This window comes from Bombina bombina, chromosome 4 (assembly GCF_027579735.1).
Source record: "Bombina bombina isolate aBomBom1 chromosome 4, aBomBom1.pri, whole genome shotgun sequence".
In the NCBI taxonomy this organism is placed as follows: domain Eukaryota; kingdom Metazoa; phylum Chordata; class Amphibia; order Anura; family Bombinatoridae; genus Bombina; species Bombina bombina.
In genome coordinates, this window is record NC_069502.1 from 105,984,841 (window position 1) to 106,009,585 (window position 24,745).

At 36.6% G+C, this 24,745-nt stretch overlaps 1 pseudogene; it reads left to right on the top strand.

Moving 5' to 3' along the window:
• LOC128656939 (cytochrome P450 2K6-like) overlaps nt 1–24,745 on the top strand; it is an 85,826-nt pseudogene that overhangs the window by 1,756 nt on the left and 59,325 nt on the right.

Sequence of the window (24,745 nt, forward strand, 5' to 3'; positions counted from 1 at the left end):
CTTGTACTTATTGCCCTATAACTTGCATAAAAAGCAAAGAATATGTAAACATTGTGTATTTCTAAACTCAATTTTTTTTTTCTAAACTCAGGACACAATTTAAAAACTATTTAGCATGGGTGTTTTTTGGTGGTTTTAGATGCATAAGAGATTTTGGGGGTCTCATCATATTTTATATATTTTTTTATAGTAAATTATATGATACTAGTACTAAAGCCCATGTACACGGGCCATTTTTTTCAGAACAGCGGTCCCACCCCTTGCTCTCTCCCCCCTTTCTTTTGCTCTCTCTCTTCCCCCCCTCTCTTTTGCTTTCTTTCCCCCCTCTCTTTTGCTTTCTCTCCCCCCTCTCCTTTGTTCTCTCTCTCCCCTCTTTTGCTCTCTCTCTCCCCTCTTTTGCTCTCTCTCTCCCCTCTTTGGCTCTCTCCATCCTTTCTTTTGCTCTCTCTCCCCCCTCTTTGGCTCTCCCCCGCCCCCTTTGGCTCTCCCCCCCCCTCTTTGGCTCCCCCCCTCTTTGGCTCTCCCCCCCTCTTTGGCTCTCCCCCCCCCCCTATTTGGCTCTCTGCCCCCCCCCGCCTTCTCTTTGGCTCTCTGCCCCCCCGCCTTCTCTTTGGCTCTCTGCCCCCCCCCTGCCTTCTCTTTGGCTCTCTGCCCCCCCCCTTCTCTTTGGCTCTCTGCCCCCCCCCCTTCTCTTTGGCTCTCTGCCCCCCCCTTCTCTTTGGCTCTCTGCCCCCCCCTTCTCTTTGGCTCTCTGCCCCCCCCTTCTCTTTGGCTCTCTGCCCCCCCCCCTTCTCTTTGGCTCCCTGCCCCCCCCTTCTCTTTGGCTCTCTGCCCCTGCCCCCCCCTTCTCTTTGGCTCTCTGCCCCCCCCCTTCTCTTTGGCTCTCTGCCCCCCCCTTCTCTTTGGCTCTCTGCCGCCCCCCCTTCTCTTTGGCTCTCTGCCCCCCTTCTCTTTGGCTCTCTGCCCCCCCCCCTTCTCTTTGGCTCTCTGCCCCCCCCCCCTTCTCTTTGGCTCTCTGCCCCCCCCTTCTCTTTGGCTCTCTGCCCCCCCCTTCTCTTTGGCTCTCTACCCCCCCCCTTCTCTTTGGCTCTCTGCCCCCCCTTCTCTTTGGCTCTCTGTCCCCCCCCCTTCTCTTTGGCTCTCTGCCCCCCCCCCTTCTCTTTGGCTCTCTGCCCCCCCCCCCTTCTCTTTGGCTCTCTGCCCCCCCCCCCTCTCTTTGGCTCTCTGCCCCCCCCCTTCTCTTTGGCTCTCTGCCCCCCCCCTTCTCTTTGGCTCTCTGCCCCCCCCCCTTCTCTTTGGCTCTCTGCCCCCCCCCCTTCTCTTTGGCTCTCTGCCCCCCCCCCCTTCTCTTTGGCTCTCTGCCCCCCCCCTTCTCTTTGGCTCTCTGCCCCCCCCCCCCTCCTGCTCCCTCTCTGGCTCTCTGCCCCCCCCCCCCCCCTCCTGCTCCCTCTCTGGCTCTGTCTTCGCGGGACCCCGCCCGGCCACGCCCCATCGCGGCAACACCCGCCCGGCCACGCCCCTCGCGACGCCCGACCACGCCCCTCGCGACGCCCAGTCACGCCCCTCGCGACGCCCGGTCACGCCCCTCGCGACGCCCGGCCACGCCCCTCGCGACGCTCCCGTCGGCCACAAACAGCTGTGAGGTCTGGGGAGCGCGTTGCCGCTTCTCACGCAGCAGACCTCACAGCTGTTGAGTAGCTCGCGCTCCCTATCTCACAGCTGCTTGTATGCTGTGTACCTCGCGCTCCCAATCTGTCAGCTGTCAGCTATGCCGAGGTGCGCGAGAATAGAATCTAAGGCCAAGTGTTTGTCTGTACTGCGCATGACGGCTTCAGACAAACACTTGTCTTTTATAATATAGGATGATGAAAATAATGGTATCTTTAGACAGTCCATTTAATGGTGAGAAAACCTGTATATAATATGTGTGGGTACAGTAAATGAGTAAGAGGGAAATTACAGAAAAACACAAACACTGCAGAAATAAAAAGAACAGCCCTGGTCCTTAACGGTAAGAAAATTTGAAAAATTGTCTGGTCACTAAGGGGTTAAAGGGACAAGAAATCCAAAAAATATTTAATGATTCAGAAAGAGCATGCAATTTTAAACAACTTTCCAATGTCCTTCTTTTATCTAATGGGATTCGTTTCCTTGAAAACCTTTCTTGAAAAGCATACTTAGATAGGTTCAGGAGTTAGCTGCTGATTGGTGGCTGCATCAATATACATATATATCTTCACATTTTGACTATAACCTTTTGAAGTCTTGATCTGGCTCTCTAACTTGTACTATTACCATTTGTTTTAGTGTTAGAGATCTATTTATTTTCTTTCAGGTATTTTGCTTGCTAATGGGGAGAATTGGAAAGTCATGAGAAGATTTGCTCTTTCAACTTTAAGAGATTTTGGAATGGGAAAGAAATCTTTAGAAGATCAAATTAATGAAGAAAGTGATTACTTAATTCAAAAGTTTGAATCTTACAAAGGTTAGTACTTTTACATGATTTATTTTACACATTCTTCCATAAAAAAGAAAAAAAGTTTTTTTAGAGAATTACAAATCCTATGCTATATCATGTTGATCAAGAAATTCAGGACAATAATTATGTGCCACATATCTTTATTTGATTGTTAGCATGTGTTCCTTTTTTTGGTTACATGCCTCATTCTGTTATACCTATTTCTTTTTTTTTTAATAATAATAATAATTAGAACTAAAGAAGACTATGTACTTCGGTTTTTGAATTTGTTGTTGACAAAGACTATTTCTTAAATTTAATGTTGATAGATAATACCAGCGATTCGTGAAATGTAAGAACCTTGAATGCAAAATTAAAAAAAGTAAAATGAACATGTTAGTGTATTTTTGGAATTAGCATCAACTTCCTACATCAGAATTAAACTCACCTTAATTCTCCTTGGAAATATTAACACTTATCTGAGCCACTCAATACAATCCATCCAACAAATATTAATATTTAACTATTATTATGCCTCATTGAACAGAATTTATATAACAGCAGTACTTATTACACTTTATCACCATTGCAAAAAAAAAATGACATTAACCCTTAACCTATTGGTGCAAACCATTAGCAAAGACCCCTCATCCATTAGAAGCTCTTGCCCAGTGCATTCATCTTCCTGGGCCTTCTTTATAGCTTTGTCATTGATGGTCTCCTTTCTTCAAACGTAGTTGAAACATAAGTTCTTAATCATTTTCAACAGAATAAAGGCACAGAACGGCTCTAGTATTCAGTTTCATCCATGGTTTTCTCCATGAGTCTGAGGGAGTAGAGAAATATATCATTGTTTTTATTTTTTTCTATAGGTTCCCTGATTTATAAAGTAAATAAAAAAGCGGTATAGTCATGGACTCAATGTCAGAAATAATCTGACGTTTGAAACTCGCATGAAATAAATTAATACATTTAGACAAAAAATTACATTTTATTGAAATTACATTTGTAATTATAGCTATTTCTATTTTAATTTACTGCAGGACAACCATTTGAGAACAAAATGATCATGAATGCTGCTGTTTCCAACATAATAGTTTCCATATTACTTGATCATCGATATGATTATGAGGACCCAGTATTGCTCAGGCTTATGGAAATAATTAATGAAAACGTAAAGCTTTTGGGTAGTCCAATGGTCATGGTAAGTTCTCATTTAAGCTTAATTAAAAGCAAATAATTTTGCAATATGACATTTTTTTTAATAACTTTCTAAAGAGTACATACTGTTTAAGAATGGTAATGGTGTCCATAGTTTGTCCACACCAAATGCTAGAAGTTATTGAAAATACTGCCACATGTGACTAATATGAGGCTGATTTCAGATCAGCATTGTATTGTTAAAATTGGTCCAATATTAACTGCAAACCTTTTATATGTATTAATATAATTGTCTAACTACCTATTACAGCACATTAGCTTACATTAATTTGTTATATCACATATTTAGTTCTATCTAAAACTGTTAGTAGCTGCTGGAAAAAAAAAACATGACTACTGCTCTAACAGAATGCTAATAATATGACTCCAACTATAACAATGAGCTACATTAAAAAACAAAACAAAAAAAAAAAACACTAATTTGTTAAACAAATATTTTGCTGAAACAAATTTGCCCCAACTTCGCTCCTGGATTTCAAAGAGATAAAAACAAAACAAAAAACACCATCTATAAAACAGTGCACTCTATCATATGGACAAAAGAAAAAACTTCAAGAAAATAAAAACAAGACATTCTTACAAACTTTGACATAGCAAGACATGACCACAAGATGACATATGATACGTCACTAACCCATCTCTGGTAAATGGGATTTAGCATAGACTTGCAAAATCAAGTTGCAGGCTAATGTTAGTGCATTTCAGCAATATTGCTTATCACAACCTTTGCTTTTATTAGCATCCCTCTTGTAATCTGGGCCAAAATATGTATTTAGTAACACAATATTCAGTTTCAATATTCACAATATTCCATTTCAAATGCTTCTGTATCTTCTCATTCTAAAAATACTGATCAAACGGTTAGATGAATATGTTAAATAAAAATAATCTTGCAGTAAAACTCAAATATAAATTAAAAGAAAGAGGAATCCAATCAGTTTTTTGTGACACTTTTTGTTACATCACTAGTTATTCAAATTGATGCTCACTATGTAATGTTTATAAATGTGACTGGTCAGATAAGTGAAAGTCTAAATATATTTGGCCACAAAAGCATTTGTTTACTCTTAGCTAAACTCATTAAAGTCAATGGTCATCAGGCTACAAGCATTCCTCAGTTGGTATCAGTGCCGGATTGGCCCGCCAGGATAGTGGAAATTTTCGCAGTGGGCCACTGTCAACGTAGGGCCGCATCCTTGGTCAGGGAGCAATCCTTCAAGGTTACTCAGCTCCTGACGAGGGTGTGGAGGCAGAAAAGTGGCTCTGGGCAAGGTAGGGATATGAAAGTTGGGTTGGAAGGGGGTGCTTAGGCCGGTCTTCAAAGATTTACAGGGCCAATCTGATTTCAAAGTCCAGTAGGTATGCTTATTTTTCCTCTAACTTAAAGGGACATGAAACCCAAAAAATTTATTTCATGATTCAGATAGAGAATTCAATTCTAAACAACTTTCCAATTTACTTCTATTATTTAATTTGCTTCCTTCTCTTGTTATCGTTTGCTGAAAAGTTTATCTAGGCAAGTTCATGAGCAGCAGAGAAACTAGGTTCTAGCTGTTGATTGGTGGCTGCATATATATATTGCATGTGATTGGCTCACCCATGTGTTCAGTTAGAAACTAGTAGTGCATTGCTGCTCCTTCAACAAATGATACCAAGAGAATGAAACAGATTAGATAATAGAAGTAAATTAGAAAATTGTTTAAAATTGTATTCTCTTTCTGAATCATGAAAGAAAAATTTTGGGTTTCATGTACCTTTAAGTATATTTTTTACCTGTCCTTGTAAAGAGTAGAAGGGAGAGATTATTTACTGTATGATAACTCCTATACTGCTTTTGTTGTGCCCATTTTAACTTGTGCGTGTATTACAAGCTGAAAGTAAACACGACCACACAAATGCAAACTAAATTTGAGCTTGCTAGATTAACTTGTCTGAAGTCCTCACAAAAAGAGTTAGAGCTAAAAAAAATAATTAAATACATTAAAATAAAGTGTTACACTTATATATACAATATCTAATAAACATATTTACATAAATATTAAAATTAAAAGGTTATAAGGGTTAAAAGGTATATGATAAGGTATTTGAATGAAAAGGGTTATTATGTATACAAAAATGTGTATATATACAAATATTTAAAGGTGCATACATGTATATTTGTGTTTATATATATATATATATATATATATATATATATATATATATATATATTTGTGTTTATATATATATATATATATATATATATTTGTGTTTATATATATATATATATATATATATATATATATATTTGTGTTTATATATATATATATATATATGTGTGTGTGTATATATATATATATATATATGTGTGTGTGTGTATATATATATATATATATATATATATATATATATATATATATATATATATATATATATATATATATATATATATATATATATGTATACAGGGAGTGCAGAATTATTAGGCAAGTTGTATTTTTGAGGATTAATTTTATTATTGAACAACAACCATGTTCTCAATGAACCCAAAAAACTCATTAATATCAAAGCTGAATAGTTTTGGAAGTAGTTTTTAGTTTGTTTTTAGTTATAGCTATTTTAGGGGGATATCTGTGTGTGCAGGTGACTATTACTGTGCATAATTATTAGGCAACTTAACAAAAAACAAATATATACCCATTTCAATTATTTATTTTTACCAGTGAAACCAATATAACATCTCAACATTCACAAATATACATTTCTGACATTCAAAAACAAAACAAAAACAAATCAGTGACCAATATAGCCACCTTTCTTTGCAAGGACACTCAAAAGCCTGCCATCCATGGATTCTGTCAGTGTTTTGATCTGTTCACCATCAACATTGCGTGCAGCAGCAACCACAGCCTCCCAGACACTGTTCAGAGAGGTGTACTGTTTTCCCTCCTTGTAAATCTCACATTTGATGATGGACCACAGGTTCTCAATGGGGTTCAGATCAGGTGAACAAGGAGGCCATGTCATTAGATTTTCTTCTTTTATACCCTTTCTTGCCAGCCACGCTGTGGAGTACTTGGACGCGTGTGATGGAGCATTGTCCTGCATGAAAATCATGTTTTTCTTGAAGGATGCAGACTTCTTCCTGTACCACTGCTTGAAGAAGGTGTCTTCCAGAAACTGGCAGTAGGACTGGGAGTTGAGCTTGACTCCATCCTCAACCCGAAAAGGCCCCACAAGCTCATCTTTGATTATACCAGCCCAAACCAGTACTCCACCTCCACCTTGCTGGCGTCTGAGTCAGACTGGAGCTCTCTGCCCTTTACCAATCCAGCCACGGGCCCATCCATCTGGCCCATCAAGACTCACTCTCATTTCATCAGTCCATAAAACCTTAGAAAAATCAGTCTTGAGATATTTCTTGGCCCAGTCTTGACGTTTCAGCTTGTGTGTCTTGTTCAGTGGTGGTCGTCTTTCAGCCTTTCTTACCTTGGCCATGTCTCTGAGTATTGCACACCTTGTGCTTTTGGGCACTCCAGTGATGTTGCAGCTCTGAAATATGGCCAAACTGGTGGCATCTTGGCAGCTGCACGCTTGACTTTTCTCAGTTCATGGGCAGTTATTTTGTGCCTTGGTTTTTCCACACGCTTCTTGCGACCCTGTTGACTATTTTGAATGAAACGCTTGATTGTTCGATGATCACGCTTCAGAAGCTTTGCAATTTTAAGAGTGCTGCATCCCTCTGCAAGATATCTCACTATTTTTGACTTTTCTGAGCCTGTCAAGTCCTTCTTTTGACCCATTTTGCCAAAGGAAAGGAAGTTGCCTAATAATTATGCACACCTGATATAGGGTGTTGATGTCATTAGACCACACCCCTTCTCATTACTGAGATGCACATCACCTAATATGCTTAATTGGTAGTAGGCTTTCGAGCCTATACAGCTTGGAGTAAGACAACATGCATAAAGAGGATGATGTGGACAAAATACTCATTTGCCTAATAATTCTGCACTCCCTGTATGTATATATATATATATATATATATATATGTATATGTGTATATATATATATATATATATATATATATATATATATATATATATATAAAACACATATATACACATGTATACACATATATACATATGTATATACACTTTGGAGCCATTTCCACCTAAATATCTGAAAATATAAAGAATCTTTTTTTATTCAATTGTAATATTTATTGTACAGTAAATATTTTGCATTCCAATATTTTTCATATAGCGGCAAATGTTCTATTTTTTTTTTAAATAGATATTTTATATATTTATATATATATATATATATATATATATATATAAAAGGGGTGGTTTATAGGCGCAAAACATGGAGATAACTAAACCAATATTATAGTGTTAATCTGCAACAAGTATGAACATACAATAAACTTCCTCCCAGTCTTGAATAGATCTAACAAAGGAAAGTTATTTTATAAGATTACACAAATTCTTATATATATAGATTCATTCCAAAATACAAACAAGTCTAGTCTCCAAGATACTCAGAAAATGTCATCTGGCATCTATGTAAAATTACTGACAAGCAATGATCATGCGATTTGAACATAAAAATATATAAAATACTCTAAGCATAAAATTGTTCAAAAATAGTTATATAAAATCTTGGGATATATAATAAAAACCACAGTAAAAATCATATATATATATATAAAAAAAAAAAAAAAACCTCAATCCTTATGAGGTAAGAGCTGCACAGAATAGGTCTGCAATAGACACCGGGTGCTTCCACTTTGTATGTTAACAGGATCTCAGGCTTGCGTTTCAATTCCCATGAATCAGACGTAGTGTCATGCAAAAACGAAAGAGAGCAAATAGTGCAATCCTGTCTCTTTATTTCATAAAACACACACTCATTAAAAAATGCTTACAATTTCTAACCTCCATACATATGAGGTAATTTACGCACATATAAAAGGCCCCTCTGGGATAGTATGGAACCAAGTGCTCGCACAAGTCCTTTATGTATGTCCTGTCACTGCAGCATAACTAACAAATCCTGATGCTTTTTAAAGGTTCCCTTAATACCAGGGCGGTGGTACGCAGCCATCTTGTATCCCTTGCGCCTATTGGTTCTCGGCGACTAGGTGATACTGGCTAAACAGTTAATTGTACCTATTGGTCTTTACCCTTCACATGGTACTTAATTCATCCTATTGGGTAGCGGACCTGCTTACGTCCTGTGTGTAGTATCTTATTGGCTGTAACTTTTTAATACATAATACGGATATTTTCATATCCTAGCAACTGCGGTTCTTTAATAGAACATTAAGGTTTGCGGTATTGTGAATATTACTTATATTCCTTAAAAATGTCATAACTTGTATTCTAATACATTTTTATCCTATCGATGACACTTAGAAATAGCAATATTCGGCTTAGACCTCTATACATGTTATATATCTCTAAAGAGTAATATTGACCCTTAAACGTTATATATATATATATATATATATATATATATGTGTGTGTGTGTGTGTGTGTGTGTGTGTGTGTGTGTGTGAGACCACCTCAAGTCCTAGTGTAGTATCACTCTCATGTTTTCAAATATAGCTCCTCACCAGCTTACATATTAAGTATTAAGAGCATCACACATATATACACAAACAATATATTTCTTGAGACTCTAATGGATACTTTACTAAAAACAAATATCTTAGAGTTCTAATGGTTTTAATACAGTATAGTATATCATACAGTGAAGTGATTACCTTATTTATATCAAAACGAAGCATTTAAAAACTATATATATATATATATATATAAATTTAAAAATGTGACATAATCTATTAACCTCCATTGTACATTTTTAAAAAAGAGATATTACTGTGGCTATATAAAAATCTATATATAACATTTTTTTTTTACTAAAGAATAAATCAGGAATTATTAAACAAAATTTCATATAATTAAAAAATATGATGTCCATATATAATTAAAACAATTAAATAATCAATAAATAATTATATTCATACAATTAAAAAATGTATTATGGAATGTATTATAAAATGTCATATATAATTTACTATAAATTATAAAAGAAAGGGAACATTATTAAATTATACTAAACATGCTGCCAGGTCTATATCTTTAATTAGACCTGAGGGAACTAGAGTACCCAGAGTATAAATCCAAAAGGTATCCTTTTTTCTTAACTGAAGTTCCCTGTTCGCACCCCTAGTGTTCCTATTTACATGTTCTAAAACAGTTCCTCTCAGACATGAGGGATTTCGATTGTGTTTATCTCTGTAGTGTGCTGAGAGGTTATGTGACTTTTCCCCTTGTTCTATATTTGTAATGTGCTCCATGAGTCTCTTTTTAAAAGGTCTAATAGTGCGCCCGACATACTGGAGCCCACAGCCACAATGCAAGAGATAAACAACGTGGTCTGCCTTACAATTGCACAGTGTTTTTATCTCATATTTCTTTCTCGTAGTTTTAGATGTAATTTCTCTCGTAGGTTTATTGCTCATAAAGTGATGGTAACAAGCTACACAATTAAACCTGTTACACTTAAAAAAAACAGTTTTTGCTTTCTGTAGCCAGTTCTTATCATTGTGAAGATTGTTCTTTAGTTGGCTTGGAGCTAAGATATTTTAAAGACTCTGGTTCTTTCTGAATATAACCTTCGGTTCATTTTCTGTTACTCTATTTAATAGATTGTCTTTTTTTAGAATGTGCCAGTGTTTCTCTATTATTTGTTTGATTTCTGGTGCTTCCTCATTGTATGTGGTAATAAAATTAGCTATATTTGATGATTCAGTATCTATTTTACTCGTTTTTTTTTTCTCTTTGTTAGTGTCTAACAGTGTTGCCCTATCTAGGCTTCTTACTCTATTAAGAGCATTTCAATTTTATGTGGGTTATACCCCCTAGCTCTGAATTTGCTATGTAGTTCACCTGCCTCTTTCTCAAAATCCTCCTTCTTAGAGCAATTTATCTTAATACGTTGGAATTGCCCCATAGGGAAGTTGTTAATCCACTTTAGATCATGGCCACTTCTGGTATGTAGATACCCGTTACTTACAAAAAGGATACGGCTGCACAACGGGTCTTCAAAAAACGTCAAATGTATTTATTTAGAATATGTACCAAACATATAGGCACATACCAAGGCAGACAGCTGGAACAAAAAAAAGCAGTCTGACGCGTTTTACGCCCCCTAGTGGTGCTTAATCATAGACGTAGTTAGTGTACACAATAGACATCCTTTTATAGGGCGAAACATGCCCACACACTTGCCCATATTAATGAAAAGCATGAAAAGAGACAATTGCTCAATATATGTATATATGTTGAAATTGTGTGCACTATCTGCACAAATAAAACAAAACAAAATATTCATCCAGTTCACTAAATGTAAAAAGATTTTAAAAATGATGTGTCATTATCATTGATACTTAAAAGTTATTAGTATAAGGGACATTACAATTTTTTGAAAGGAAGGGACATTGAAAAACATAATTATTATGTACTTAACACAGGCATATCACCATATCCTATAAATAGAGGCTAAATATCATGCAAATTATTAATACTGACGTTAGTGTGAACAACACATACCCCTATTACATATTCTATACCATATTACACTGCTTTTAGCCTCCTAAACTCATACAATAGGAAATTATATTCTATAGAAAATAACTAATGTCCTATTCTTTATTCATTCCACTAGGAATTCTTGTTTTTAATCTAAATATCCACTATAACTCCTTTTTATCCAAGATTTTTGATTTGTTTCCTCCTCTGATTGGCATTTTTGCAACATCAACAGCCTTAATTGAAAATTTACTAACATTTGTAAAGTGTAAACCATTGAAGTGCTGGGCTACTGTAGAATCTTTATTATAATTCTTCACATCATTGTAATGTTCCAGAGCCCTAGTACCCATACTGACAGTGGCAAATCAAGCACTCCAACAGGTACACCACAAATGTTGCTTTGCAATTGGCATAAAAATCAATGGTATAAAAGGAGCTATCAACTGTAGATCTAAATTATTTGGTCAAATTTACCATACCACAGGTCAGGCACCCCCAAGTCCCACATTTAAAGTTACCCTTTGTGGTCAACCAAGTATTATCTTTTCTAGTTTTCTGTACTAGACTAGGTGCTAGTTTGGTTGCTAGGGTCACAGGCTTTTTAGACACAAATTTACATTGACCTATGGGGGGATATTTATCAAAGCCTCAACTTTAATGCATTCGCCAGCACCAATACTCTCGCCTAACATTGTGGCCGCGTATCTCAATACGCTCTCCTTATTTATAAAAAAAGCCAGCAAAAAGATGCGCACCAAGTATGGGGCAATAAGCATCGGACTGTTGTTAACTAGCAGTCATCGATCTTGTGTCTATTTGGCTTTTTACCAACTTTATTTATACCCTGTCACGAAACGCTGCCACTATACTAAAATGTTTAACCCCTATCCCGCCACTCTCTGACCCAGCCGCAACATAAATAAAGTTATAAACCCCTATCCCGACGCTCCCCGACCCCACTGCAACATAAATAAAGTTATTTACCCCTATTCCACTGCCACTAAATAAATGTATTAACCCCTAAACCTCTGGCCTCTCACATCACCACCACTAACTAAACCTATTAACCCCTAAACTGTCAGCCCCTCACATCACCACCACTAACTAAACCTATTAACCCCTAAACTGTCAGCCCCTCACATTGTCATAAACTATTTACCCCTAAACCTAACAACCCGCTAACTTTAAATTAAAATTACAACATCCCTATCTTCAAATAAATTTAAACTTACCTGTAGAATTAAAATAAACTATTTTAAACTATTAATTAACCTACCCTAACTATTATCCTACAATTAAATTAAACTACCAATTAAATTAACTACATTATATATTAAAAAAAACCTAACCCTACTCAAATTATTTAAATATACTAGTAAACTTTATTAAAAGTACTACATTACCAAAAAAATAAATAAAAATAAGTTACAAAAAAACCCCCACTAAATTATGAACAATAAAAAACCACATTATAAAAAATAAAAAAGAATTACACCTAATCTAATAGCCCTATCAAAATAAAAAAGCCCCCCAAAATAAAAAAACCTAGTCTACAATAAACTACCAATGGCCCTTAAAAGGGCCTTTTGTGGGGCATTGCCCCAAAGATAACAGCTCTTTTACCTGTAAAATAAAATACAAACACCCCCCAACAGTTAAACCGACCACCCACCAGCCAACCAACCCCCCAAATAAAAAAAAAACTATCTAAAGTTCCCCATTGCCCTGAAAAGGGCATTTGTATGGGCATTGCGCTTAAAAGGGCATTTAGCTCTTTTACATGCCCAGATCCTAATCTAAAAATAAAACCCACCCAAAAAAACTTTAAAAAAAACTAACACTAACCCCCTACGATCCACTTACAGTTCTTGAAGTCCCGCTTGAAGGATCCAGCTGGAGAAGTCCTCATCCAGGCTGCAAGAAGTCTTCATCCGGGCGGCCTCTTCCATCTTCATCCAGCTGGAGAAGTCCTCATTCAGGCGTCAAGAAGTCTTCATCCAGGCGGCTTCTTCTATCTTCATCCATCTGGTGTGGAGCGGGTCCATCCTGAAGACATCCGGCACAGATCATCCTCTTCATATGGTCGCCGCCGTAAACTGGAACTTCAATGCAAGTGACGTCATACAAGATGGCGTCCCTTGCATTCCTATTGGCTGAAAGATTTCAATGAGCCAATAGGATTAGAGCTGCTAAAATCCTATTGGCTGATTGGAACAGCCAATAAGATTTTAGCAGCTCTAATCCTATTGGCTGATTGAAATCTTTCAGCCAATAGGAATGCAAGGGACGCCATCTTGGATGGCGTCACTTGCATTGAAGTTCCAGTTTACTGCGGCGACCGTATGAAGAGGATGCTCCGCGCCGGATGTTGTCAGGATGGACCCGCTCCACGTCGGATGGATGAAGATAGAAGATGCCATCTGGATGAAGACTTCTTGCCGCCTGGATGAGGACTTCTCTGACTGGATGAAGATGAAAGAGGCCGACTGGATGAAGACTTCTTGCCACCTGGATGAGGACTTCTCTGGCTGGATGAAGATGGAAGAGGCCGCCCGGATGAAGACTTCTTGCCATCTGGATGAGGACTTCTCCAGCTGGATGAATCCTTCAAGCGGGACTTCAAGAACTATAAGTAGATCGTCGGGGGTTAGTGTTAGGTTTTTTTAGCGTTTTTTTTTGGGTGGGTTTTATTTTTAGATTAGGGCCTGGGCTGGTAAAAGAGCTAAATGCCCTTTTAAGGGCAATGCCCATACAAATGCCCTTTTCAGGGCAATGGGGAGCTTAGGTTATTTTAGATTTTATTTATTTTTATTTGGGGGTTGGTTAGGTGGTCGGTGGATTTAACTGTTCGGGGGGGGGGGTGTGTTTGTATTTTTTACAAGTAAAAGAGCTTTTATCTTTGGGGCAATGCCCACAAAAGGCCCTTTTAAGGGCCATGATAGTTTATTGTAGGCTAGGGATTTTTTATTTGGGGGGGGGGTTTATTTTGATAGGGCTATTAGATTAGGTGTAATTCTTTTTATTTTTGATAATGTGGTTTTTTATTTTTCGTAATTTAGTGGGGGGGGTTTGTAACTTTTTTTTGGTAATGTAGTACTTTTAATAAGGTTTAATAGTATATTTAAATAATTTGAGTAGGGTTTTTTAATTTGTAATTTAGTTATTTTAATTGGTAGTTTAATTTAGTTGTAGTATAATAGGGTAGGTTAATTAATAGTTTAAAATAGTTATTTTAATTCTACAGGTAAGTTTAAATTTATTTGAAGATAGGGATGTTGTAATTTTAAGTTAAAGTTAGCGGGTTGTTTAGGGGTTAATAGCTTAATTTAGTTTATGGCGATGTGGGGGGCTGAGGGTTTAGGGGTTAATAGGTTTAGTTAGTGGTAGTGATAAGGGAGGCCAGGGGTCTTGGGGTTAATAAGTTTAGTTAGTGGCGGTGGTGTCGGGGAGTGGTGGAATAGGGGTTAAAACATTTTATTTAGGTTGTGGCGATGTTGGGGGCGGCAGATTAGGGGTGTTTAGACTCAGGATTTATGTTAGGGTGTTAGGTGTAAACATAACTTGTTTTCAACCATAGAAATCAATGGGATATCTGGCAGCATCGAACATATGCTTTTGGTGCTTTCAGACTCCCATTGATGTCTATGTCATCCGCGGCCTCCAGGGTGGCGGATTGAAAACCAGGTACGCTTGGTCGGAATAGCCGTGAGCGTACCTGTTAACTATTTGATAAATGGGAAAAAGTGTCAAATAGAGCCAAATGTGTATTCGGAACATCTGTAATGACGTAAGCATCGATCTGGGTTGGATTGAGACCGGCGGATCGTATGGGCGGATCGTATGTTACGTCACAAATTTCAACATTCGCCGGTCTGTAGGCTTTGATAACTAGGTTGGATCAATCTCGCAACATTTACACTGCAAACCTCCGGTGTATTTGCGGTTGAGGCTTTGATAAATATCCCCTATGGTATCCTTTAGAACTTCATCATTGGCCAAAACAGACAAATTCCGTCTTAAAATCCTGACAATTTCAGGAAATTGGTTGGTGTACTCAGTGGTATATAAAATGTCACCTTGTTTCACACCTTTATTCATATTACTCATTATCTGTGTTTGCTCATGATAGTAGCTGATTTCCATCCTTGCCAGCTGCAATTTGTGTCTATCATATCCCCTAGCTTCAAGCCTTTCACACAGGTCCATTGACTGATGCAAATAAACTTGTGTGTCCCTAGTATTTGTCCTTAGTCTGTTAAATTGACCCCTGGGTATGGCACGAACAAGGTGCTGTGGGTGACATGAACTAGCATGCAATATAGTGTGGCCTGCACTCGGCTTACGATAAGTTTGAGAAATTATTTTATAGTTCCTCAAATCACCCTGCAGCGCCATATCCAGAAAGTCAACTCGTACAGCATTCCATCTCCCCACAAAATCAAGTTGCATGTCATTCTGTTTTGCATAACTCAAAAAATTGTCAAACCTCTTATCACCTAATGGCCCTTTGAAGATAAAAATCAGGTCGTCAATTAACCTTTTATAAAGCATAATCCTATCAACAAAGGGATTATTCTGATCAATAATATATTTGAGTTCCCAGAAACCAACATACAGGTTCGCAAAAGATGGGACATATTTTGCCCCCATGGCAGTGCCACAGCACTGCAAATCAAACTTGTCATCAAAAAGAAAACAATAGTGGGTAAGGAGGAACTCAAGGACAGAACAGATGCAATCCACTGTGTCAGTCTCATAACTGGTAAACTTTAAAAAAAAAAACTTCACTGATAATATACCCAAGAAATAAGGGATGACCATATATAAAGATACAACATCGATTACCACCCAGTTGTGCCCTTGACACCACACCATTTTATCCAGGCACTCCAACAAATGATGGGAATCCCTTAGATAGGTAAAAAGACCCTTTAACAAAGGTTACAATATCCCATCCATCCATTCGGACAGAGGCTCCAAACGGGAGCCTATGCCCGAGACGATGGGTCGTCCAGAGGAATTTACTGGATGCTTATGGATCTTAGGCAAGTGATGGAAAAAGGCACAACTGGGTGGTCAGGAATCAAATGTTGTATATCTTCCTGACTCAGTACTCCTATACCAACCCATCATCCAAGATGCTAATAAGTTTCCTTTTGAAATAATTAGTGGGGTTACCTTATAGAGGCTTGTACACATTAAGGTCCTGTAATTGGCGTTTTGCCTCTGCAAAATATTGAGCTTTGTCCAACACAACAATATTGCCTCCCTTGACAGAGTTTTTAATGACAATATTGTCATTATTCTGCAGATGCTCCAACACCAATTTTTCAACAGTATTCAGATTGGAAATATACCTTTTATTTTTATTCTTATCATTTAATCCATCTGCCAACTGCAGAATTCATCTTTCCACATTCTTTTAGAACAAGTTAAGGAATTGCCCTCTGAATTGTATAGGGTAAAAATCTGATTGAACCCTTTTGGGTTTCTTTGGTTTGACACCTTCAAGTAAGGTATCACTACTTTCACTTAATCCAAATAGAGTATTAAGCGCACATGTGTCATTAAAAGATACATTTTCAAATTCTTTATTACAGGTTTGCACATCAGGATTATCATCTAGTTGGGGTTGTTAATTCAAGGTAAAAAAAATTGCTTGTGTTAGCTTCCTAACAAACCTATGGATGTCTAATAATAAGTGGTAAACGGGGGAAAATTTCTAGATGGAGCAAATCCTAGACCCCTACTAAGTGCATCAATTTGGCTTTCACTTAGGGTGAAAGAGAGATTCCAGAGAGATTCACTACATTCAAAGACAAAGTCCCCAGGTTTTTTAGGCATACTTTTTTCTTCTTTTTCCATTTTTTCTTCTAAAGGGACTTTCTGATCCTTCCTTCCACTTTTGGACCGAGTTGTTGGTTCATCTCCCTCTGTGTCATCCACTGAAGTAACCTGCAGCGAATGGGAGGAGACAGAAGAAACTGAAGAGTTAAGAGAGAGAAGATGCTACTGAAGATCTCGCTGAGTCTGGATCAGTATTATCAGCTTCTGTGGATGTGAACCCCACTTTCTTATTCTTTTTTATGTTTAAGAATAGGTTTATGAGCTGCATCCTGTGCTCCACTCTCATTTTTCTTTTATTAGATTTATTCTTTTTATTGAATCTGAAACCATGATTAACCTGTTGGAAATTGGGCCATATATATACTCTATTGGATTCATAGTCCAGCCTATCCCTACAGAATTTGATACCCTTACTTTCTGCAATGATAGAATCCAATTTATCAACATGCCTCACATGTTTTTTTTGTTCTCAATAAATTTTTTATGTGTTTCAAATTCTTTCAGTTCACATTCAATTTCACTGATGCAATCTTTAAGATTGACTCTTTGTTTCTGTTTGCATCGTATAAGAATCCCCATTAGTTTTATTGAACACTCTGGCAGAACTTTGTTCCATTCAAGTATGATATTGGGGTCCTCTACCTCAAAGGTTGGATACTTATTTAATCTGAGACCTCTAGGTATTCTGTTAAGGTCCACATAGTTTTCAAATGCTTCAATGTCCCATGTGAGCCTGAGATCGGACACTAAAAATGTTTCCAATGATTTGAACAAAGGTTCCATTCTGGGGATAAACCCCTCATGTTTCCCAGCAGAGAAAACATGCCTAAACAACTCCTTCCTAAATTCAGCTTCAGATACCCGTTATTGTATGTTGCTTTTTTATATAACTTTGTTTGTATATGTTCATTCTCATGGAAAAATATCACATCCAAAAAGTCAATCTCAACCTTGTTTCTTTTGTCTGTGAATGTAAGGTTAAACTCATTTTTTTTTAATATGGAAGATGAGCTCATCAAGTTCCATATCGGTACCATCCTACAGTATATGAAAATAATGTTATCTATATATCTTCCCCATACTTTAATATTATTTAAATGTGGATTATTATTCCAGATGACTTGTTCTTCCCATAGACCCATATACAAATTGGCATAGCTAGGGGCAAATGTTATCCCCATAGCTGTGCTATTTGTCTGGAGGAAGAATTATTTCTCAAACAAGAAGTAATTTTTCTCAAGGACAAATTTGATCGATTCTAATAAGAACTTCTGGTGTCTTTGTGATAGGTTTGTTACTTTTTTTTAACCAGATGTCAATAGCTTCAATACCTCTACTATGGGGAATATTGGTATATAGGGCACTGACATCCATAGTAACCCACATACACCCTTCTTTCCATTTGACCTGATTTATTTTTTCTATAGTGTCAGGGGTATCCCTAAGATACCAGCGGTTGCAAAAAAAGTATCTATATATTCAGACAATTTGGAGGCAAGTGAATTGATCCCTGACACTATGGGTCTTTATGGTGGATTTACACTGTCCTTGTGGACTTTAGGTAGATGGTAAAAAATGGCAATAGATGGAGTGTCATTTTTAAGGTATTCCCATTCCTTTTAATTAAAAATCCCTGCATATTTGGCATCATCTAGTAGATGTACATATTCAGACAGAAAAGACTTTGTTGGATCTCCTCTTAATTTCTTTTATGTGTTCATATCAAAAAGCTATTTATTTGCTTCTCTGATATAGTCTTTTCTGTCTTGAATAACCATCCCTCCTCCTTTGTCTGCCTCAAGACTCACTACAGTTTTATCCTGTTCCAACTTTTTTTTAAATTCCTCATCGGTCTTATTTAAGTTATCTTTTTTAATTTTATAGTTGTTACATAGATTATCAAGGTCCTCTTGGACCATTTTTGAAAACACTGGGATAAAATTTCCCTTTGATTGCACTGGAAAAAGGTATCGTGGGGGGGGGGTTTAATGTAGTATGTGATTCAAAGTTCACATATACCCTCTCCTTATCTGCATCTATTTCAATCCTATCTAGAGAACTACAATTATTTTCATTTTCCAGGGACTCTAGATTTCTTAAACTTTCCATATCTGAAACTTGTAATGTACTACAACTTTTATCTTTCCCATCCAATTGTCCCTCTCTTATTTTCTCAAAATGTCTTTTAAGTGTAAGGTTCCTGGTGAACTTATTTAGGTCTACAAATAATTGAAAGGGATTTGGGCCTCTGGTTGGGGCTAAGGATAACCCTTTCTCCAGGACTGTTTGTTCTTTTTTCAGAAAGGGTTTTGCTGGACAATTTAAAACTCTTCATTTTTACATTTGTGTCTCTATTATGAGTGTAGATCTTTGTTTCTTTCCTCCACTACATCCTCTATATCTTAATTTCCTCTTTTCAAGCCTCTTGTTCTCCATTTTTGTGTTTGTGTCACTGTCATGGAGTTTTTTTGACTTTATTTGTTTTTGCTCTTTTGTACATTTCCTGGAGTTCTCCCTAATAAATTATTAGAATTAGAATTTACATGGTCACTCCCATATTGTTGCTTATTTTGTTGTCTCCCTCTCCAGTTATCTGATCTACCTTGATAATTGTTATAATTTTGATTATGTCTACCATAAAATTTCCCAGTCCTATTAGTGTTTTGGCAGCCATTATATTCTTTATGATTATCCCATCTTGGTATCTCATGTGGAGACTGGTGGTATGTTTTATATTTTTGTAGATTTTGATTTTGATTACTGTAATTAATATGATATTTATTTTTAGTTAGTTTAGGCCTTAAACTCCCCTTCCTATTTCTCCCTTGGTTTGGTATATGTTCCCTTCCACCCTTATCACTATTAGGATTTCTATTAAAGTTGCTTGTAGAAGGATTATTAACACTATCATTCAATTCTCTATAGTGTATATTTGTTGAGAATTCTGGGGAATCTTTCTTTAAGCCAGTTGAATCCTTCCTCATCTCCCATTGGAGTCTCTGGTATTTGTTCCCACACCTCCATTTCATCCATCTGTTCCTTCTCCTTCTTGGAGGCATTACAGTTCCTATAGAACTTGTTCAATTTTTTTGGTTTCTACTATTTGATCAAATTTCTTAATTGTTATCTTATTTTCAATATCAAGTTCTTTATAATACACATCACCCTTGAAAAGGTTGAGTTTCTCTCGTATGTCTTTTATCTGTTAAACTAAGATTTTTACTTTTGTGTTTCTAAATAAAATATATAATAATTTTATTGAGCACTTCTCCAGTGTGGAATCCCATTCTGTTAGGAGTTCCACTTCTGAATTGTCCATAATAGAGGACTTTTCCAATCTCAGGTCCTTAGGTATTATATTGTATTTGATGTACCTTTCCAAGTTATTGCTATCATGACAATTCAGGATCTGCTTTTTGCTAAATTTTTCAAGTTCCTCTAAAAGTTGTTTGGGATTTTCTAAGTGTATGTTCCCCTGTAGAGTGAGTTCTTCCTCACTTACAGATAGATTATTCTGTCGTGTGCTGGGGTTAAAATAATCCCCATATTCAAGGTTATCCATTTAGTTAGGAGAACTCTTCTAATCTTATACTTAAATACTTAAATATTCACTGCTGGGAATAGTGATATAGAAAAAAAAGCTGCTGATAATAAGCTAGTATCAATTATGTATACTGGTGAATTGAATATACACTGCTGCCTGTCATTAGGGAATAAGACAAATATGTTAAAAAAGAGGAAACGTATGATAGGCACTGAATATATCAATCATGGTACTCGAAAAAAAATGCTGCCTAACAACCTAACTGTGACAAATGATACTTCCTAATGTATTGTGTCACTGTGAAAAAGAAATGGAAAAAAGGGGTGGTGTATAGGTGCAAAAAATGGAGATAACTAAACCAATATTATGGTTTTAATCTACAAGTATGAGAATACAATAAACCCCCCCCCCCCCAGTCTTGAATAGATCTAAAAAGGAAAGTTATTATATAAGATGACACAAATTCTTATATATATATAGATAAATTCCAATATACAAAAAAGTCTAGTCTCCAAGATACTCAGAAAATGTCATCTGGCATCTATGTAAAATTATTGACAAGCAATGATCATACAATTTGAACATAAAAATATAGAAAATACTCTAAGCATAAAATTGTACAAAAATAATCTGGCCTACTGTCATCTGTACAGTCCTATTGATAAACAGGTCAGCTGAGGGGAGAGAGAGAAAGGGGAAGATCGAGAGAGGGGGAGAGAGAGGTGGGGAGAATTATGTGATAAAAGCTGATCTTCTTCATCAATAAATATTTGTCAGTCTGTAACATATTCCTACAATATATAATATGTCCTGCCCAAATTTTTTCCCATTATGATCCACATTAGCACTGGTATAAAAATATAATAAATGTTGTTATGTCCTGGCCCCGGGGAAAGCACAAACTAGGTCTCACTATAGTACTAAAAAAAGGAACTGATGCACGAAAATGCAGCAGAATTATAACAGTGTTTATTATGAACTGTTTGCAATAACACAAATCGGTAATCAGCGTGTAAATGTATTAAAACACAATGGTTACACTAGGCGGTGATTAAACTATAAATGTATTACTTATCTTTGGGTTTCAAATAGGGCATTAATAGCACTTTACATTGGCACACAAGCAGGATATAACTACAGCTCAGTCCTGATAATTCATTGACATACAGGCAGCTAATCGAACAGATGCTATATCTAACTCCTCTCCAATATGTTACCTAGCAGACTCCCCAGCCCCTCTTAGCAATTCTAATAAGTAAAACCTGTAGGTTTTACAGGCATGTATAGCTTTGTGTAGTCATATTATTTAATTTAGCAGACATTGTAATTAGCTAAGAGTGTTTTTTAAAACAAACAAATATTCTCACACTAGATTCTAGAACTATCGGTCTTTAAATGTGACATCCCACTCTTTCTAGATAAGCTCTGCTATGAGAACAAAAGGGCAGAATGAGTGTAACTTATTTCTTAAAGGCAATGCTCTTAAAGCCATATATGTGTCAAAGGCATATGATATATATGTTGTGTGAGGAATTATTTTCCTATCCCTTACAATAATGCATTAATACTAGCATGTAATTCAGATTTAACATAAAAACATATTCATCACCCTTTCCTGTTTCCTCTATTCATTTGAAAAAAGTATACAACCATTTAAATAAACTGCCCAGGTATGTACTTAATTACATCAGGTTTTTATAATTCTAATTATGTATCAGATTCTTGCATCTACAAGCAAACATTTAAGATTACGATCATTAGTTATTATTTTATTTATACAACTTTAAACAGATATTTCATTTTTATCTGTGCTTCTCCCTGCACCCTTCAAGCAATTTGACTTAAATATATACTTCTCATAAAGTCTATACCAGCAGATTTATTGCCTACATCTGAACTTTCCTCTTAAGTTATATTTGCATGTTTAATGTGTATATTAACATTCTGGTCATTTGTAGCTTAAAACCACAGTTAACCATTAATAATCTTGCATTTTTAATACTTGTATATCAACTATCATTTCCCATAGTCGTTACCTCATCCCTACCAACTTTGGTCTACAGTAAGTTCTTCCTCTTCTATGTACTTACTACCCATTTTAAGCTTCTTAGTCCCATCCCCTTTGTCCTATGTTAAATCCTCCTCGAACTGCCTATCCATCCTCTGCACAGGCACATCAGACCCTCTTTAATTGAGGTGCAATTCTTCATGACTATAAATATTGTAACCAAGTTCAAACACAGCCTAGTGATGTAAACAGCACCAACAGTTTAGCCACTTATTTACCTCCTGATCTCATGCTACCTTTCTACCATAGTGCATGGCACAGATAGTATCACAGGAAATGCTAGCTTGGATGTCCTTTTCTTATGATTGATTCTTAGTTCTCTTTGATTATTTAGAACCATCCAATTTCCACTGACTTTTTCATTAGTACCAATATAAATCATATCCAGTCCTTCAAATAAAGTGTCCACTAGAAGAGCAACATGCTAAACCCAAGCACTTTGGAGACATCAATTTTTTGAGTTGATCAGAATGGCAAATTATTATTTCCATCCTCTTAATCATAGCCCTTTATCACGAAAACATGCTTAGTTTTCCAGCATTCTGTATCCTATCCTTACTAGAGGGGATGTACAAAATCAAGATTGGCCCCATGACTCCTCCCCCCATGCAACCACTTCAGTTACCCAGCTTTTTACCTGTTCCTTATTTGACATATCTACTTCCAAACTCTTAGATATTCCATTAAACTCTGCTAACTGAGCAGCAGTTTTATTTTACTTTTTAAACTTTGTTAGTTGGTTAAGAATATGAATAATTTAAACTGCTTCACTTTCATATGAATTTATAAATTAAGGGACTGATAAACTCAATTTTTTTCTTTCAAAATTCAAATAGATCATGTGATTTTTAAACAACATTCTTATTTTCTTCTATTAGCTAATTTGATTTGTTCTCTTGGTATCCTTTATTGAAAAGGACACCAAGGTAGGCTCAGGATCTGCTAATTGTTTACCGCAAAAATATGCCTCAAGTAATTGACTGACCCAGTGGGTTCAGCTAGCTTCCAGTAGTGCATTGCTGCTTTATCAACAAAGGATGCCAAGAGAATGAAACAAATTAGATAATAAAAGTAAATTGGAAAGTTGTTTAAAATTGTGTTCTCCATCTGAATCATGAAAAAAAAAAATTGGGTTTCATATCCTTTTAAATTTCGATTGAGGGGACGATTTATTAAAGTGCGGATGGACATGATGCAATGTGAACTGCTTGTGCAATGTCGCCCCCTGCAGATTCGCGGCCAATCAGCCGATAGCAGGGGGTGTCAATCAGCCAGATCATATAGGATTGGGCGGATTGAAGACTGCAGTCTCAGAGGCAGCAGATCAGTTATGGAACAGCGGTCCTTAGACCGCTGCTTTATAGCTGCTGTTCCCGGCTAGCCTGAAGGCTCGCGTGGAAACAGGGGCATCAAGCTCCATTCAGAGCTTGATAATTCGCCCCCTCAGTGTGTACCATTATTTATTTATATATAAAAAAAAAGATTGGTTGCTTGAACCTTTAAAAATGTATATGTTTTTTTCTTTTTGTTTGTTTTTTATTCACTTATTACAAGCTTTACAATACCTATCCATCATTGGTTCGCTGGATACCTGGAAGTCACCAAAAAATTAAGAAAAATATGAATGAATATAATAGATTTATCAGAGATACTTTTGTAAAGCACAAGGAAAAACTGGATGTTAACAACCAGAGGAACCTTATTGATGTTTTTCTTGTCAAGCAAAAAGAGGTATTGTAATATTTATTTTTCTTCTCAATTATGGGCTAGATTACAAGTGAGGTGCAAACATTTTTACGCATGCAATATTGTGTTTGCACGATCCGTTTAAATTGCACTTAAATTACAAGTTGAGCGAAATCGCGATTTACGCTACAATTCTTATTGCAATCTCAGGCCTAGATTTGGAGTTTGGCGTTAGCCGTGAAAACCAGCGTTAGAGGCTCCTAACGCTGGTTTTAGGCAACCTCCGGTATTTGGAGTCACTCAAAAAAGGGTCTAACGCTCACTTTTCAGCCGCGACT